Below are 19,562 nucleotides of genomic sequence, written 5' to 3'. Positions count from 1 at the left end.
CCAGCCAACCAGCCAGTCAACCAGGAAGCACCAGTCAACCAGCACCAGCCAACCAGGACGCACCAGCCAACCAGCCTCCTAACCAGGAAGCACCAGCCAACCAGTCAGTCAACCAGGAAGCACCAGCCAACCAGCCAGTCAACCAGGAAGCACCAGTCAACCAGCACCAGCCAACCAACCAATGCTTACATACTCAGAGAAATGTAGGCTATAATCCAGACAATAGATCCTGGTCTACAATCCCATAGACAATACACCCTGGTCAACAATCTACAGACAATACATCCTGGTCTACAATCTACAGACAATACATCCTGGTCTACAATCCACAGACAATTCATCCTGGTCTACAATCTACAGACAATACATCCTGGTCTACAATCTGCAGACAATACATCCTTGTCTACAATCTACAGACAATACATCCTGGTCTACAATCTACAGACAATACATCCTGGTCTACAATCTACAGACAATACATCCTGGTCTACAATCCACAGACAATACATCCTGGTCTACAATCTACAGACAATACATCCTGGTTTCCAATCCACAGACAATACATCCTGGTCTACAATCTACAGACAATACATCCTGGTCTACAATCTACAGACAATACATCCTGGTCTACAATCTACAGACAATACATCCTGGTCTACAATCCACAGACAATACATCCTGGTCTACAATCTACAGACAATACATCCTGGTCTACAATCTACAGACAATACATCCTGGTCTACAATCTACAGACAATATATCCTGGTCTACAATCCACAGACAATACATCCTGGTCTACAATCTACAGACAATACATCCTGGTCTACAATCTACAGACAATACATCCTGGTCTACAATCTACAGACAATACATCCTGGTCTACAATCCACAGACAATACATCCTGGTCTACAATCTACAGACAATACATCCTGGTCTACAATCTACAGACAATACATCCTGGTCTACAATCTACAGACAATATATCCTGGTCTACAATCCACAGACAATACATCCTGGTCTACAATCTACAGACAATACATCCTGGTCTACAATCTACAGACAATACATCCTGGTCTACAATCTACAGACAATACATCCTGGTCTACAATCTACAGACAATACATCCTGGTCTACAATCTACAGACAATATATCCTGGTCTACAATCTACAGACAATACATCCTGGTCTACAATCTACAGACAATACATCCTGGTCTACAATCTACAGACAATACATCCTGGTCAACAATCTACAGACAATACATCCTGGTCTACAATCTACAGACAATACACCCTGGTCAACAATCTACAGACAATACATCCTGGTCTACAATCCACAGACAATACATCCTGGTCTACAATCTACAGACAATACATCCTGGTCTACAATCTACAGACAATACATCCTGGTCAACAATCAACAGAATAAATTAATTAAGTATGTGTGGATTATTAGCAATAGGATAATATGAAATTTTGGGATTTTTTGTTTTAAATACAGAAACCTGTTTTCAGTGAAAGAAGAAAGAGGAAGGAAGTTCTTTATTATGAAATTGTTTTTAAAAATTATTATATATTTTTTTATTGAATATCTGAAACATACAATATAACTGTAGTGAAGCAGCTCAATAACAACACCATACCAGTGTCTGCCTGTTTGGCCCTGTCAGGGGTATCATCGGATGGGGCCACAGTGTCTCCTGACCCCTCCTGTCTCAGCCTCCAGTATTTATGCTGCAGTAGTTTATGTGTCGGGGGGCTAGGGTCAGTTTGTAATATCTGGAGTACTTCTCCTGTCTTATCCGGTGTCCTGTGTGAATTTAAGTATGCTCTCTCTAATTCTCTCTTTCTTTCTCTCTCTCGGAGGACCTGAGCCCTAGGACCATGCCCCAGGATTACCTGACATGATGACTCCTTGCTGTCCCCAGTCCACCTGGTCGTGCTGCTGCTCCAGTTTCAACTGTTCTGCCTGCGGCTATGGAACCGTGACCTGTTCACCAGACGTGCTGTTTTCAACTCTCTAGAGACAGCAGGAGCGGTAGAGATACTCTTAATGATCAGCTATGAAAAGCCAACTGACATTTACTCATGAGGTGCTGACTTGCAGCACCCTTGACAACTACTGTGATTATTATTATTTGACAATGCTGGTCATTTATGAACATTTGAACATCTTGGCCATGTTCTGTTAAAATCTCCACCCGGCACAGCCAGAAGAGGACTGGCCAACCCTCATAGCCTGGTTCTTCTCTAGCCTGGTTCCTCTCTAGGTTTCTTCCTAGGTTTTGGCCTTTCTAGGGAGTTTTTCCTAGCCACCGTGCTTCTACACCTGCATTGCTTGCTGTTTGGGGTTTTAGGCTGGATTTCTGTATGGAACTTTGAGATATCAGCCGATGTAAGAAGGGCTATATAAATACATTTGATTTGATTTTGATCCAACAGACTCCCATACCAAGAGACACACGGAAGCATCCAGGGTCAATGCCCTGCTCAAGGGCACATTGACAGATCTCTCATTAAGCTAAAAAAACGTGATCCAGAACCCTCCAAGATCCCCCCCACAGTTCCCCAATAGCTGTCCCTCAACCATCCGAGACCCCTCCCACAGTCCCCCCCAGGAGGAAAAATAAAAAATACAATGAATTCCATTCCCCACCCCCAGGAACCCCCAATGCACCAACAACCAACAGAATGAACCCCCCCCCACCCCCAGGAACCCCCCAATTCACCAAAAACCAAGAGAATGAACCCCCACCCACAGGAACCCCCCAATGCACCAACAACCAAGAGAATGAACCCCCACCCCTAAGAACACCCCAATGCACCAACAACCTAGAGAATGAACCCCCACCCCCAGGAACCCCCCAATGCACTAACAACCAAGAGAATGAACCCCCACCCCCAGGAAACCCCAATGCACCAACAACCAAGAGAATGAACCCCCACCCCCAGGAACCCCCCAATGCACCAACAACCAAGAGAATGAACCCCCACCCCCAGGAACCCCCCAATGCACCAACAACCAAGAGAATGAACCCCCACCCCCAAGAACCCCCCCAAATGAACCAACAACCTAGAGAATGAACCCCCACCCCCAGGAACCCCCCAATGCACTAGCAACCAAGAGAATGAACCCCCACCCCCAGGAAACCCCAATGCACCAACAACCAAGAGAATGAACCCCCACCCCCAGGAACCCCCCAATGCACCAACAACCAAGAGAATGAACCCCCACCCCCAGGAACCCCCCCAATGCACCAACAACCAAGAGAATGAACCCCCACCCCCAAGAACCCCCCAAATGCACCAACAACCTAGAGAATGAACCCCCACCCCCAGGAACCCCCCAATGCACTAACAACCAAGAGAATGAACCCCCACCCCCAGGAACCCCCCAATGCACCAACAACCAAGAGAATGAACCCCCACCCCCAGGAACCCCCCCAATGCACCAACAACCAAGAGAATGAACCCCCACCCCCAAGAACCCCCCAAATGCACCAACAACCTAGAGAATGAACCCCCACCCCCAGGAACCCCCCAATGCACTAACAACCAAGAGAATGAACCCCCACCCCCAGGAAACCCCAATGCACTAACAACCAAGAGAATGAACCCCCACCCCCAGGAACCCCCCCCAATGCACCAACAACCAAGAGAATGAACCCCCACCCCCAGGAACCCCCCAATGCACTAACAACCAAGAGAATGAACCCCCACCCCCAGGAAACCCCAATGCACCAACAACCAAGAGAATGAACCCCCACCCCCAGGAACCCCCCCAATGCACTAACAACCAAGAGAATGAACCCCCACCCCCAGGAAACCCCAATGCACCAACAACCAAGAGAATGAACCCCCACCCCCAGGAACCCCCCCAATGCACCAACAACCAAGAGAATGAACCCCCACCCCCAGGAACCCCCCCCCAATGCACCAACAACCAAGAGAATGAACCCCCACCCCCAGGAACCCCCCCAATGCACCAACAACCAAGAGAATGAACCCCCACCCCCAGGAACCCCCCCCCAATGCACCAACAACCAAGAGAATTGACTAAAGAGACAAAAGAAAAAGACAGAAGAAAACAGCAAACAACAAATGAAACAAAATAAATAACCTTAAAAAAATCCAACAAAGGACATCAAGGACAACTAAAATCATAACAGCAATGCCAACTGTATATGTTTGTGTGTGTTCTTGTATGTGTGTATTTGAATGAGAGTGTGTGTATATGCATGTGTACAAACACCTGCACGGCATCAGCCTCAGGCAAACCAACATTAGTTGTAAAAACACTCAGTGTCATTCAAACATATTGTTACTGTTTTATACTGTTCATTTAAAAACATCTTTGACCATCATTCTGTCTCCCACACAGCAACTCCACTCCCACTTGTCTCCTATTCCACATCCCAACCCTCAGCTTCCCTCAGCCCATCCCATCCCAACCCTCAGCTTCCCTCAGCCCATCCCATCCCAACCCTCAGCTTCCCTCAGCCCATACCAACCCTCAGCTTCCCTCAGCCCATCCCAACCCTCAGCTTCCCTCAGCCCATCCCAACCCTCAGCTTCCCTCAGCCCATCCCATCCCAACCCTCAGCTTCCCTCAGCCCATCCCAACCCTCAGCTTCCCTCAGCCCATCCCAACCCTCAGCTTCCCTCAGCCCATCCCAACCCTCAGCTTCCCTCAGCCCATCCCATCCCAACCCCCAGTAATTCCCTCAGCCCATCCCATCCCAACCCACAGCTTCCCTCAGCCCATCCCAACCCACAGCTTCCCTCAGCCCATCCCAACCCTCAGCTTCCCTCAGCTCATCCCATCCCAACCCACAGCTTCCCTCAGCCCATCCCATCCCAACCCTCAGCTTCCCTCAGCCCATCCCAACCCTCAGCTTCCCTCAGCTCATCCCATCCCAACCCTCAGCTTCCCTCAGCCCAGCCCATCCCAACCCACAGCCCATCCCAACCCTCAGCTTCCCTCAGCCCATCCCATCCCAACCCTCAGCTTCCCTCAGCCCATCCCAACCCTCAGCTTCCCTCAGCTCATCCCATCTATCTCTGCTGGCTACCCACTTTGTGTTTCTATGCAACACATATCTTTCAACTATGATGTGATGTTTAACATACAATTTCAATCAATCTAATCTAATAGAATCTACAGATTGTGTGTTGAAGATAAATACTTTTACTAAGAGTATTAGTATATTAGTAATTGTCTGACCCGGTCTCTCCGGATTTCCTAACAGTACTATTTCTCGGGTCAATTTTAGATTAATGCTATGCATTTTCAGCCATTCCTGAACATGAGACCAGAAACAGGCTACCTGAGGGCAATACCAAAATAAATGGTCTATTGATTCTGTATCCTCACAACAAAATCTGCAGAGCTTCGATGATTTTATGTCCCAAATATTCAACATTTTGTTGGTGGCAATAATTTGATATAATAATTTTAGCTGAAAAGCACGAGGTCTTGAATCTTGCATTGTTTTATATATCAACTCATACACCCTGTACTATGGAATCGGTACATCAAAAATCTCTTCCCAACTATTTTGCAATCTGTATGGCACAGTTGTCAACATCCTGGTCCTCAAATGAAACTGGTAAACATTCCTATTTATGCTGTTTTTATTCCTCCTCCAGTTGTGATCCTTTATATTGGGCAGACAGACCAGTTCCCTACCTCCTCCCACTGCCACCTGCCTCCTCCAGTTTTGATCCTTTATATTGGGCAGACAGACCAGTTCCCTACCTCCTCCCACTGCCACCTGCCTCCTCCAGTTTTGATCCTTTATATTGGGCAGACAGACCAGTTCCCTACCTCCTCCCACTGCCACCTGCCTCCTCCAGTTTTGATCCTTTATATTGGGCAGACAGACCAGTTCCCTACCTCCTCCCACTGCCACCTGCCTCCTCCAGTTGTGATCCTTTATACTGGGCAGACAGACCAGTTCCCTACCACCTCCCACTGCCACCTGCCTCCTCCAGTTGTGATCCTTTATATTGGGCAGACAGACCAGTTCCCTACCTCCTCCCGCTGCCACCTGCCTCCTCCAGTTGTGATCCTTTATATTGGGCAGACAGACCAGTTCCCTACCTCCTCCCCCTTCCACCTGCCTCCTCCAGTTGTGATCCTTTATATTGGGCAGACAGACCAGTTCCCTACCTGCCACCTGCCTCCTCCAGTTGTGATCCTTTATATTGGGCAGACAGACCAGTTCCCTACCTCCTCCCACTGCCACCTGCCTCCTCCAGTTGTGATCCTTTATATTGGACAGACAGACCAGTTCCCTACCTCTTACCGCTGCCACCTGCCTCCTCCAGTTGTGATCCTTTATATTGGGCAGACAGATCAGTTCCCTACCACCTCCCACTGCCACCTGCCTCCTCCAGTTGTGATCCTTTATATTGGGCAGACAGACCAGTTCCCTACCTCCTCCCACTGCCACCTGCCTCCTCCAGTTGTGATCCTTTATATTGTGCAGACAGACCAGTTCCCTACCTCCTCCCACTGCCACCTGCCTCCTCCAGTTGTGATCCTTTATATTGTGCAGACAGACCAGTTCCCTACCTCCTCCCACTGCCACCTGCCTCCTCCAGTTGTGATCCTTTATATTGGGCAGACAGACCAGTTCCCTACCTCCTCCTGCTGCCACCTGCCTCCTCCAGTTGTGATCCTTTATATTGTGCAGACAGACCAGTTCCCTACCTCCTCCCACTGCCACCTGCCTCCTCCAGTTGTGATCCTTTATATTGGGCAGACAGACCAGTTCCCTACCTCCTCCCACTGCCACCTGCCTCCTCCAGTTGTGATCCTTTATATTGGGCAGACAGACCAGTTCCCTACCTCCTCCTGCTGCCACCTGTCTCCTCCATTTTTGGGATAATACTGTAGTAAATTGTTGTACACTTGGACTGAGCAGACCTTCCCGTACAATTAAGATGACTCCCATGAAGGACATAACTCTACCATTCCAATTTACAATATAATTTAAGAACAAAATACCCTTTTCAAACATCTTTCCCATAAATACAGGTATTTTATCAACCAGCACATTTGAGTTCAGCCATAATATTTGTTGTAATATTTGTTCTATCTTTTCAGGGGATGAAATTGAAATTGTAGCCAGCTCTGCAGTGCTCGTTTGAAAAGGAAAGTATAATTTTTTATTAATTGAAAATGAGACATGGCAATCTGCACAAAGGCAAAAAGGCTATTTTTAAACAATCAGTGAGCTTTTCTTAGTAATCTACTTGAGAACCATTTAGGGTTCAAATAAAACTTTTGAATGAGTGAAGCTTTTAGAGAGAGATTTAGTGATTTTATATTTAATAATCTCAACCCACCCAATTCATATTCATTATATAGATGTGCACGTTTTATGTTGTCTGGTTTAGCGTCACAGATAAAGCAAAATATGTTTTACTCATATGATTTGAAAACGAGTCATCAGGAGTAGGCAGCGCCTTAAGTAAGTGAGTAAACTGAGATATGACTAAGGAGTTAATCAGGGCAATTTTTCCATAATAGACAGGTATTTACCTCTCCCTGGCTGCAGGATCTTGTCTATTTTTACAAGTTTTCTATTGAAATTCATTGTGGAGAGCTATTTATATATTTTGTGATATGAATACAGAGTATGTCTACTTCACCATCAGCCCTTTTTATAGGTAAACTGCAGGGTAATGTAAAAGTTGTATTTTTATTTTTTAAAGATCCAGTACGTAACATTGTACACGTATCATAATTAGGTTTTAGTCCAGAGAGTACAGAAAAGTTATCTAGATCTTTAATGAGACATTGCAGGGATCTAGCTTGCGGACTTAACATAAAACTTGAGTCATCGGCATACATGGACACCTTTGTTTTTAAGCCTTGGATTTCTAATCCTCTGTTGTTATTGCATCTGATTTTAATAGCTAGCAGTTCGATGGCCATAACGAATAGAAATGATGACAGCGGACACCCTTGTTTAACTCCTCTTGACAATTCAAAACTCTCTGAGAAGTAGCCGTTATTCACTATTTTACACCTGGGGTTGCTATACATTTTTTTTTTTACCATTTTAAAAGAGAATTATCGAAATTTAAAATATCCAGGCATTTATAAATAAAATCCCGATTTACTTTATCAAATGCCTTTTCAAAAGCCACTAAAAATACCAGGCCTGGCTTCTTACATGTTTCATGATGTTCTATTATTTCTAGTAGTTGTTGTATATTATCTCCAATGTATCGTCCATGTAAAAAACCTTTCTGATCATGATGAACAATACTTGGTAAAACCCTTTTAATTCTGAGTGCTATGCATGTCGCTAGTATTATTGCATCACAACATTGAAGTGTAAGGGGCCTCCAGTTTTTTAGATAGACTGGGCCTTTATATTTGCCATCTGGGTCGTGTTTTAATAACAGAGAAATCAGAGCTTCCTGCTGAGTACCTGACAGACTACCATTTCATTAGGAGTAGTTAAAACAATCTAACAATGGAGCTTTGAGTAAATCAAAAAATACTTGATATACCTCTACCGGTATGCCATCAAGCCTTGGGGTTTTTCCAGACTGAAAGGATTTAATAGCCTCAAAAAGTTCTACCTCTGTATTTGGCCTTCACAGTGATCTTTCTGTACATTTATTCGTTTTCCATGTTTTATATTATTTGGAAATAATTCCGTAATCTTCATTCAGTGGGAGAGGATGAGACAGAAAAGAGAACATCTGCCTCAAATAATTAGCTTCCTCTTTTAAAATATCATTCGGGGAATCATAGATGACTCTGTCTTCAGTAACGAGTTTCTGCAGAGTCTTCTTATTACCGTTCCTGTTTTGGAGATTCAGGAAGAATTTTGTGAAATGTTCTCCATATTCCATCCAGTTTGTTTTTATTTATGTAATAGATTACATTAGATTGTTCTTGAATAAGTTCCTCAAGTTATTTTTGTTTTTCCTCTAACATATTTTGTATCGCTGTAGAATTGTTTTTATTGCTGCCTACCTGGTTCACCTGTACTATGGGTTCATGGATTTCCTTGGTTAGTCTTGTCCCTTTAGCCAGAAACAATTTTTTAAAATTATGGATGAATATTTGAATTGAACGACCTCTGAAGGTACATTTAAAGGTATCCCAAAAAATAAGGGGATTTGCTGAACCTATATTATACTGGAAAAATTCAGTTATAAATTAATTTGTCTTAATTAAAAAATAAGTTGTCCTCCAGTAAACTTTGATTACATTGCCAATATCCCCGTCCCCGTGGAAAAACTATAAGAGTTATGTGAAGGCCAATTAGATGATGATCCAATCGTATTCTGGCTCCTATTAAAAATGTTCCAACCTTTGATGCAAGAGAGAAAGAGACATGAAAGTAGTCAAGACGACTAGATTGATTAAGTCTCCTCCATGTATATCTCACTAGGTCGTTTAAAAAAAAATCTCCAATGTGTCCATAATATTTGTGATTTCCTTAAGGGCACGGTGATGATAGTTTGTAGAGTGATTACCTTTGCGGTCCATTGAGGCACTTAACACTGTTTTATAGTCTCCCACCATAATGATAAATACATGTTTTATTGAGGCTATATTTTAGTTAAATTAAAGGGTTAAAAAAACAGTTTACATTATTATTATTACACCACACCTTGACTCTAACCAGTCCGATTTGACTCTAACCAGTCTGCCTTGACTCTAACCAGTCCGATTTGACTCTAACCAGTCTGCCTTGACTCTAACCAGTCTGCTTTGACTCTAACCAGTCTGATTTGACTCTACCAAGTCTGCGTTGACTCTAACCAGTCCGATTTGACTCTAACCAGTCTGCCTTGACTCTAACCAGTCTGCTTTGACTCTAACCAGTCTGCTTTGACTTTAACCAGTCCGATTTGACTCTAACCAGTCCGATTTGACTCTAACCAGTCTGATTTGACTCTAACAAGTCTGCGTTGACTCTAACCAGTCTGATTAGACTCTAACCAGTCTGCCTTGACTCTAACCAGTCCGATTTGACTCTAACCAGTCTGCCTTGACTCTAACCAGTCTGCTTTTACTCTAACCAGTCTGCTTTGACTCTAACCAGTCCGATTTTACTCTAACCAGTCCGATTTGACTTTAACCAGTCTGATTTGACTCTAACCAGTCTGTGTTGACTCTAACCAGTCTGATTAGACTGTAACCAGTCTGCCTTGACTCTAACCAGTCCGATTTGACTCTAACCAGTCCGATTTGACTCTAACCAGTCTGCCTTGACTCTAACCAGTCTGCTTTGACTCTAACCAGTCTGCTTTTACTCTAACCAGTCTGCTTTGACTCTAACCAGTCCGATTTGACTCTAACCAGTCCGATTTGACTTTAACCAGTCTGATTTGACTCTAACCAGTCTGTGTTGACTCTAACCAGTCTGATTAGACTCTAACCAGTCTGCCTTGACTCTAACCAGTCCGATTTGACTCTAACCAGTCCGATTTGACTCTAACCAGTCTGCCTTGACTCTAACCAGTCTGCTTTGACTCTAACCAGTCTGCTTTGACTCTAACCAGTCTGATTTGACTCTAACCAGTCTGCTTTGACTCTAACCAGTCTGATAAGACTCTAACCAGTCTGATTTGACTCTAACCGGTCTGATTTGACTCTAACCAGTCTGATTTGACTCTAACCAGTATGCGTTGACTCTAATCAGTCTGCTTTGACTCTAACCAGTCTGATTTAAAAGGCTTAAAAATAAACCTGCCTCCAGCTGCTTAGATACCGTTACCTGCTTCAACAGGTAGGTTGTGGACCAAATGGCACCCTATTCCCTATGTAGTGCACTGTTTTAACCAGGACCCATAGGGAAACCCATACGGTGCCATTTGGGACAGAGTGGGAGCCATAATTCACACAGTAGCTACACCCAGGGCTCCGGTCAAATGAATTAGAGGATGTATCATATCATACGTCTTCATCTGAGACCAGGTTGCTTGTTGCGCCATGACAACAAATGAGAATTACAAGGATAATTACGTTGGCATTTAGGAGAACTATCGACAAAGGTTAGGATAATTTTTTGACAAAGGTTAGGAGTATTATCGACAAAGGTTAGGAGAACTAACCACAAAGGTTAGGAGAACTAACCACAAAGGTTAGGAGGATTATCGACAAAGTTTAGGAGAACTAACCACAAAGGCTAGGTGAATTATCGACAAAGGCTAGGTGAATTATCAACAAAGGCTAGGTGAATTATCAACAAAGGCTAGGTGAATTATCGACAAAGGCTAGGTGAATTATCAACAAAGGCTAGGTGAATTATCAACAAAGGCTAGGTGAATTATCAACAAAGGCTAGGTGAATTATCGACAAAGGCTAGGTGAATTATCAACAAAGGCTAGGTGAATTATCAACAAAGGCTAGGTGAATTATCATCAAAGGCTAGGTGAATTATCATCAAAGGCTAGGTGAATTATCAACAAAGGCTAGGTGAATTATCAACAAAGGCTAGGTGAATTATCAACAAAGGCTAGGTGAATTATCAACAAAGGCTAGGTGAATTATCGACAAAGGCTAGGTGAATTATCAACAAAGGCTAGGTGAATAATCAACAAAGGCTAGGTGAATTATCGACAAAGGCTAGGTGAATTATCAACAAAGGCTAGGTGAATTATCAACAAAGGCTAGGTGAATTATCGACAAAGGCTAGGTGAATTATCATCAAAGGCTAGGTGAATTATCGACAAAGGCTAGGTGAATTTACGTATCAGGTTAGTCGGTGAATTGTGTTAAGTTTAGAATAAGGGTTATGGGTTGTGGCTACAGTTGTTCACGACCAAACTGAGCATGCAGCCTTTGGAACGCTAGACTGTAGTGGATTACGCCCACCCATCCCCCCTGACGCCCACCCATCCCCCCTGACGCCCACCCATCCCCCCTGACGCCCACCCATCCCCCTGACGCCCACCCATCCCCCCTGAAGCCCACCCATCCCCCCTGACTGTCGTGGATTACGCCCACCCATCCCCCCTGACTGTCGTGGATTACGCCCACCCATCCCCCTGAACAATGTCGTGGATTACACCCACCCATCCCCCCTGACGCCCACCCATCCCCCATGAACAATGTCGTGGATTACGCCCACCCATCCCCCCTGAACAATGTCGTGGATTACGCCCACCCATCCCCCCTGAACAATGTCGTGGATTACGCCCACCCATCCCCCCTGAACAATGTCGTGGATTACGCCCACCCATCCCCCCTGACTGTCGTGGATTACGCCCACCCATCCCCCCTGACTGTCGTGGATTACGCCCACCCATCCCCCCTGAACAATGTCGTGGATTACGCCCACCCATCCCCCCCTGAACAATGTCGTGGATTACGCCCACCCATCCCCCCTGACTGTCGTGGATTACGCCCACCCATCCCCCCTGAACAATGTCGTGGATTACGCCCACCCATCCCCCCTGAACAATGTCGTGGATTACGCCCACCCATCCCCCCTGAACAATGTCGTGGATTACGCCCACCCATCCCCCCTGAACAATGTCGTGGATTACGCCCACCCATCCCCCCTGAACAATGTCGTGGATTACGCCCACCCATCCCCCCTGAACAATGTCGTGGATTACGCCCACCCATCCCCCCTGAACAATGTCGCGGATTACGCACTCCCATCCCCCCTGAACAATGTCGTGGATTACGCCCACCCATCCCCCCTGACTGTCGTGGATTACGCACTCCCATCCCCCCTGAACAATGTCGTGGATTACGCCCACCCATCCCCCCTGAACAATGTTGTGGATTACGCCCACCCATCCCCCCTGACGCCCACCCATCCCCCCTGAACAATTTCGTGGATTACGCCCACCCATCCCCCCTGACTGTCGTGGAATACGCCCACCCATCCCCCCTGAACAATGTCGTGGATTACGCCCACCCATCCCCCCTGAACAATGTCGTGGATTACGCCCACCCATCCCCCCTGACTGTCGCGGATTACGCCCGCCCATCCCCCCTGACTGTCGTGGATTACGACCACCCATCCTCCCTGAACAACCTCCCTCATGTCGATTCCGTCTAATGTAACTAGACCATTAGTAGGTGTCATACGTCTTGGAGGTGCTCAGAAATACATCAAGTATATTTCGTTTGGCTCTGACGCCAGCTTGAGTGCTCTCTGTGTGAGATAACACAAATCCCCACCATAAGTGTTCTTCAGCCCCGCCATCTGCCACAGTAACTATCCTTCACTGAGAGAGAGAGAGGGGGGGGGGGCATGGGGAGAGGAGAGAGAGAGAGAGAGAGAGAGAGAGAGAGAGAGAGAGAGAGGGGGGGGGGCATGGGGAGAGGAGAGAGAGAGAGAGAGATGGGGGGCATGGGGAGAGGATAGAGAGAGAGAGAGAGAGAGAGAGAGAGAGAGAGAGAGAGGGGGGAGGCATGGGGAGAGGAGAGAGAGAGAGAGAGAGAGAGAGAGAGAGAGAGAGAGAGAGAGAGAGAGAGAGAGAGAGCAGTTCTCTTCTCCAAATCCATCTGTGGCAGATTATATCCACAGTCCCGCTCTCTCCTCTCTCCTCTCTCCATCCCTCTCTCCTCTCTCTCTCATCTCTCCATCCCTCTCTCCATCCCTCTCTCCTCTCTCCATCCCTCTCTCATCTCTCCATCCCTCTCTCATCTCTCCATCCCTCTCTCCCCTACCATCCCTCTCTCCTCTCTCCATCCCTCTCTATTCTCTACATCCCTCTGTTCTTTCCATCCCTCTCTCATCTCTCCATCCCCTCTCCTCTCTCATCCCTCTTTCATCTCTCCATCCCTCTCTCCACTCTCCATCCATCTCTCCATCCCTTTATCATCTCTCCATCCCTCTCTCCTCTCTCCATCCATCTCTCCTCTCTCCATCCATCTCTCTTCTCTCCATCCCTCTCTCCTCTCTCCATCCCTCTCTCCATCCCGCTCTCCACTCTCCATCCATCTCTCCTCTCTCCATCCCTCTCTCCATCCCTCTCTCCATCCCTCTCTCCACTCTCCATCCATCTCTCCTCTCTCCATCCCTCTCTCCTCTTTCCATCCCTCTCTCCTCTCTCCATCCCTCTCTCATCTCTCCATCCCTCTCCTCTCTCCTCTTTCCATCCCTCTCTCATCTCTCCATCCCTCTCTCCTCTTTTCATCCCTCTCCTCTCTCCATCCCTCTCTCATCTCTCCATACCTCTCTTCTCTCCTCCATTCAAAAAACCATTACTACCACAGCCATCCCCATCAGAATTATAGCATGACCCAATAACTAATGTGCAAAACATGTGGGAAGGCCTCTGATTCCTGTTTCTTCTCCAAGTCTACGTCCCACATGGCACCCTATTCCCTATATAGTGCACTACTTTAGACCAGAGCCCTATGGAACCCTATTCCCTATATAGTGCACTACTTTAGACCAGAGCCCTATGGCACCCTATTCCCTATATAGTGCACTACTTTAGACCAGAGCCCTATGGAACCCTATTCCCTATATAGTGCACTACTTTAGACCAGAGCCCTATGGAACCCTATTCCCTATATAGTGCACTACTTCTAACCAGGGTAGTGCACTATATAGGAAATAGGGTACCATTTGTGATGCATTCCACTTTGGCTTCAGAACAGACGAACTGCTGTTACCATAACAACCCCTCACTTCTGCTACTGGTTGTTTGTTATCTATGCATAGTCACTTTACCCCTACCTACATGTATAAATTCACCTTCACTAACCTGCACCCACGCACATTGACTCTGTACCGACACCCCCTGTATACAGCCTCGTTATTATTCTTTTATCGTGTTACTTTTTATTTGATTTTTTACTTTTGTTTATTTAGTAAATATGTTCTTAACTCTATTTCTTGAAATGCATTGTTGGTTAAGGGCTTGTAGGTAAACATTTCACTGTAAGGTCTACCTACATCTGCTGTGTTTGGCAGCAGGGTAGCCTAGTGGTTAGAGCGTTGGACTAGTAACCGGAAGGTTGCAAACCCCCGAGCTGACAAGGTACCAATCTGTCGTTCTGCCCCTGAACAGGCAGTTAACCCACTGTTCCTAGGCCAGTTAACCCACTGTTCCTTGGCCAGTTAACCCACTGTTCCTAGGCCAGTTAACCCACTGTTCCTAGGCCAGTTAACCCACTGTTCCTAGGCCAGTTAACCCACTGTTCCTAGGCCAGTTAACCCACTGTTCCTAGGCCAGTTAACCCACTGTTCCTAGGCCAGTTAACCCACTGTTCCTAGGCCAGTTAACCCACTGTTCCTAGGCCAGTTAACCCACTGTTCCTTGGCCAGTTAACCCACTGTTCCTAGGCCAGTTAACCCACTGTTCCTAGGCCAGTTAACCCACTGTTCCTAGGCCAGTTAACCCACTGTTCCTAGGCCAGTTAACCCACTGTTCCTAGGCCAGTTAACCCACTGTTCCTAGGCCAGTTAACCCACTGTTCCTAGGCCAGTTAACCCACTGTTCCTAGGCCAGTTAACCCACTGTTCCTAGGCCAGTTAACCCACTGTTCCTAGACCAGTTAACCCACTGTTCCTAGGCCAGTTAACCCACTGTTCCTAGGCCAGTTAACCCACTGTTCCTAGACAAGTTAACCCACTGTTCCTAGGCCAGTTAACCTACTGTTCCTAGGCCAGTTAACCCACTGTTCCTAGGCCAGTTAACCCACTGTTCCTAGACCAGTTAACCCACTGTTCCTAGACCAGTTAACCCACTGTTCCTAGACCAGTTAACCCACTGTTCCTAGACCAGTTAACCCACTGTTCCTAGACCAGTTAACCCACTGTTCCACTGTTCCTAGACCAGTTAACCCACTGTTCCTAGGCCGTCATTGTAAATAAGAATTTGTTCTTAACTGACTTGCCTAGTTACATTATACATAAAGGTAAAAAAAAGAAATGTGACCAATACAATTTGATTTGATTCAAGTAATCAACTAATCATCAAGCTTTGATTATTTGAGTCAGCTGTGTCGTGTTTGGGCAAAAACCAACACGTACACTGCTTGGGGTCGCGACGACGGAGTTTGGAAACACGCTGCTGTGTTTCTGCACGTCCTAACACGCTTAACCTCTATGGGATCGGTGTGTCCCCTCCCCCTGTGGGACGGTTGAGCTAACATATGTTAATGCGATTAGCATGAGTTTGTAAGCAACAAAAACATTTCCCAGGACATAGACATATCTGATATTGGCAGAAGGATTAAATTCTTGTCAAACTAAATGCACTGTCCAATTTACAGTAGCTATTACAGAATACTATGCTATTTAAGGATGCCATGCTATTGTTTGAGGAGAGTGTACAATTACAAACATGAAAATGTATTAATAAAACAATTAGGCAATTTGTGCAGTCTTGATACATCATTTCGAACATGGATGCAATGGTTCATTGGATCAGTCTAAAACATTACGCATACACTGCTCCCATCTAGTGGCCAAAATCGAAATTGCGCCTGGGCTGGGCATCAAGTATATTCATATCCTAGCTTCAAGTCCTGAGCTACAGGCAGAAAGATTTGAGTGTGTCATTTCAGGCGAAAATTGAAAAAAAAATACATTTTGGATCATTAATTAAAGAAAGTGTCGACCAATGCAATGCATTTGATGTGACGGAAACTGTGAATCGTCTGTATGAAAGCCACTTCCATTAATTATTGTGAACGTGAATACTTGTGAATCTCTATGAAGACATTATTAACAGTACTACTGCTCCTATACAGTACTACTGCTCCTATACAGTACTACTGCTCCTATACAGTACTACTGCTCCTATACAGTACTACTGCCCCTATACCGTACTACTGCCCCTATACAGTACTACTGGTCCTGTACCGTACTACTGCTCCTATACCGTACTACTGCCCCTATACAGTACTACTGCCCCTATACAGTACTACTGGTCCTGTACAGTACTACTGCTCCTATACAGTACTACCACTCATATACCGTACTACTGCCCCATAATGTCGCCTATACAGTACTACCGCTCCTATAAAGTACTACTGCTCCTATACAGTACTACTGCCCCTATACCGTACTACTGCCCCTATACAGTACTACTGGTCCTGTACAGTACTACTGCTCCTATACCGTACTACTGCCCCTATACCGTACTACTGCCCCTATACAGTACTACTGGTCCTGTACAGTACTACTGCTCCTATACAGTACTACCACTCCTATACCGTACTACTGCCCCATAATGTTGCCTATACAGTACTACCGCTCCTATACAGTACTACTGCTCCTATACAGTACTACTGCTCCTATACCGTACTACTGCCCCTATACCGTACTACTGCCCCTATACAGTACTACTGCTCCAATACAGTACTACTGCTCCTATACAGTACTACTGCTCCTATACAGTACTGCTGCTCCTGAACAGTACTGCTGCTCCTGAACAGTACTACTGCTCCTATACAGTACTACTGCTCCTATACAGTACTGCTGCTCCTATACAGTACTACTGCTCCTATACAGTACTGCTGCTCCTGAACAGTACTGCTGCTCCTGAACAGTACTACTGCTCCTATACAATACTACTGCTCCTATACAGTACTACTGCTCCTATACAGTACTGCTGCTCCTGAACAGTACTACCACTCCTATACAGTACTACTGCTCCTATACTGTACTACCACTCCTATACAGTACTGCTGCTCCTGAACAGTACTACCACTCCTATACAGTACTACTGCTCCTATACTGTACTACCACTCCTATACAGAACTGCTGCTCCTGAACAGTACTACCACTCCTATACAGTACTACTGCTCCTATACTGTACTACCACTCCTATACAGTACTGCTGCTCCTATACTGTACTACCACTCCTATACAGTACTACCACTCCTGTACAGTACTACTGCTCCTATACAGTACTACTGCTCCTATACCGTACTACTGCCCCTATACCGTACTACTGCCCCTATACAGTACTACTGCTCCAATACAGTACTACTGCTCCTATACAGTACTACTGCTCCTATACAGTACTGCTGCTCCTGAACAGTACTGCTGCTCCTGAACAGTACTACTGCTCCTATACAGTACTGCTGCTCCTATACAGTACTACTGGTCCTGAACAGTACTACTGCTCCTATACAGTACTACTGCTCCTATACAGTACTGCTGCTCCTGAACAGTACTGCTGCTCCTGAACAGTACTACTGCTCCTATACAATACTACTGCTCCTGTACAGTACTACTGCTCCTATACAGTACTGCTGCTCCTGAACAGTACTACCACTCCTATACAGTACTACTGCTCCTATACTGTACTACCACTCCTATACAGTACTGCTGCTCCTATACTGTACTACCACTCCTATACTGTACTACCACTCCTATACAGTACTGCTGCTCCTATACTGTACTACCACTCCTATACAGTACTACCACTCCTGTACAGTACTACTGCTCCTATACAGTACTACTGCTCCTATACAGTACTACTGCTCCTATACAGTGCCTTGCGACAACCCTGCACACTCACCATTTACATTACATCAAAAGGCCATTTAACCCCACATTGGGTTGTAATACAGACATCACAAACTCTGTCCACTTGCTGCTTTAAAATAAGGTATTGAAATCAGTCTGTGATAAACGGGTGTTAGTGCCAGTCCGTTGTGCCAGCGGCAGAACGCTGAACTCTATGTTTTCATCCGATAGCTCGTTCTTCATCTTGTTTTTTTTTTAAATAGCCAGCCAACACGTTTACAGCACTTTCATTTCCCTGGCTCTCTCTTGTCCCTTTACAGCAGACAGACATATGGTGAGCAATACGTATGGCGCATCAAATCATAACATCATGATAAATATAGAATAGTGAGAATCACAATATATATCTTATCTGCCGCCCCATCATTTCGGCAGTATGGTGATAATATGGTATGGTGAGATCTCTCAGTATGGTGATTATTTGGTATGGTGATAATATGGTATGGTTATAATATGGTATGGTTATAATATGGTAAGGTTATAATATGGTATGGTGATAATATGGTATGGTGATAATATAGTATGGTGATAATATGGTATGGTTATAATATGGTATGGTTATAATATGGTATGGTTATAATATGGTATGGTTATAATATGGTATGGTGAGGTCTCTCAGTATGGTGATAATATGGTATGATGAGGTCTCTCAGTATGGTGATAATATGGTATGATGAGGTCTCTCAGTATGGTGATAATATGGTATGATGAGGTCTCTCAGTATGGTGATAATATGGTATGGTGAGGTCTCTCAGTATGGTGATAATATGGTATGGTGATAATATGGTATGGTGATAATATGGTATGGTGAGGTCTCTCAGTATGGTGATAATATGGTATGGTGATAATATGGTATCGGCAGTATGGTGATAATATGGTATCGGCAGTATGGTGATAATATGGTATCGGCAGTATGGTGATAATATGGTATCGGCAGTATGGTGATAATATTGTATCGGCAGTATGGTGATAATATGGTATCGACAGTATGGTGGTAATATCTTATTTTGAGGTCCATGGCTCAACTCCCAGCCCAAGCTGTAGTTGTCATGTGGTTCATCTATGTTAAAC

General features: G+C 45.3%; 1 protein-coding gene across 1 annotated transcript in view; it reads right to left on the bottom strand.

Moving 5' to 3' along the window:
* Positions 1-19,562, bottom strand: part of dcc (DCC netrin 1 receptor) — a 699,685-nt gene that overhangs the window by 377,510 nt on the left and 302,613 nt on the right. The window lies entirely within an intron of this gene.

This window comes from Oncorhynchus kisutch, linkage group LG6 (assembly GCF_002021735.2).
Source record: "Oncorhynchus kisutch isolate 150728-3 linkage group LG6, Okis_V2, whole genome shotgun sequence".
NCBI lineage: Eukaryota > Metazoa > Chordata > Actinopteri > Salmoniformes > Salmonidae > Oncorhynchus > Oncorhynchus kisutch.
Note: the sequence above shows the minus strand (reverse complement) of the source record. Positions and strands in the feature narration are given on the sequence as shown.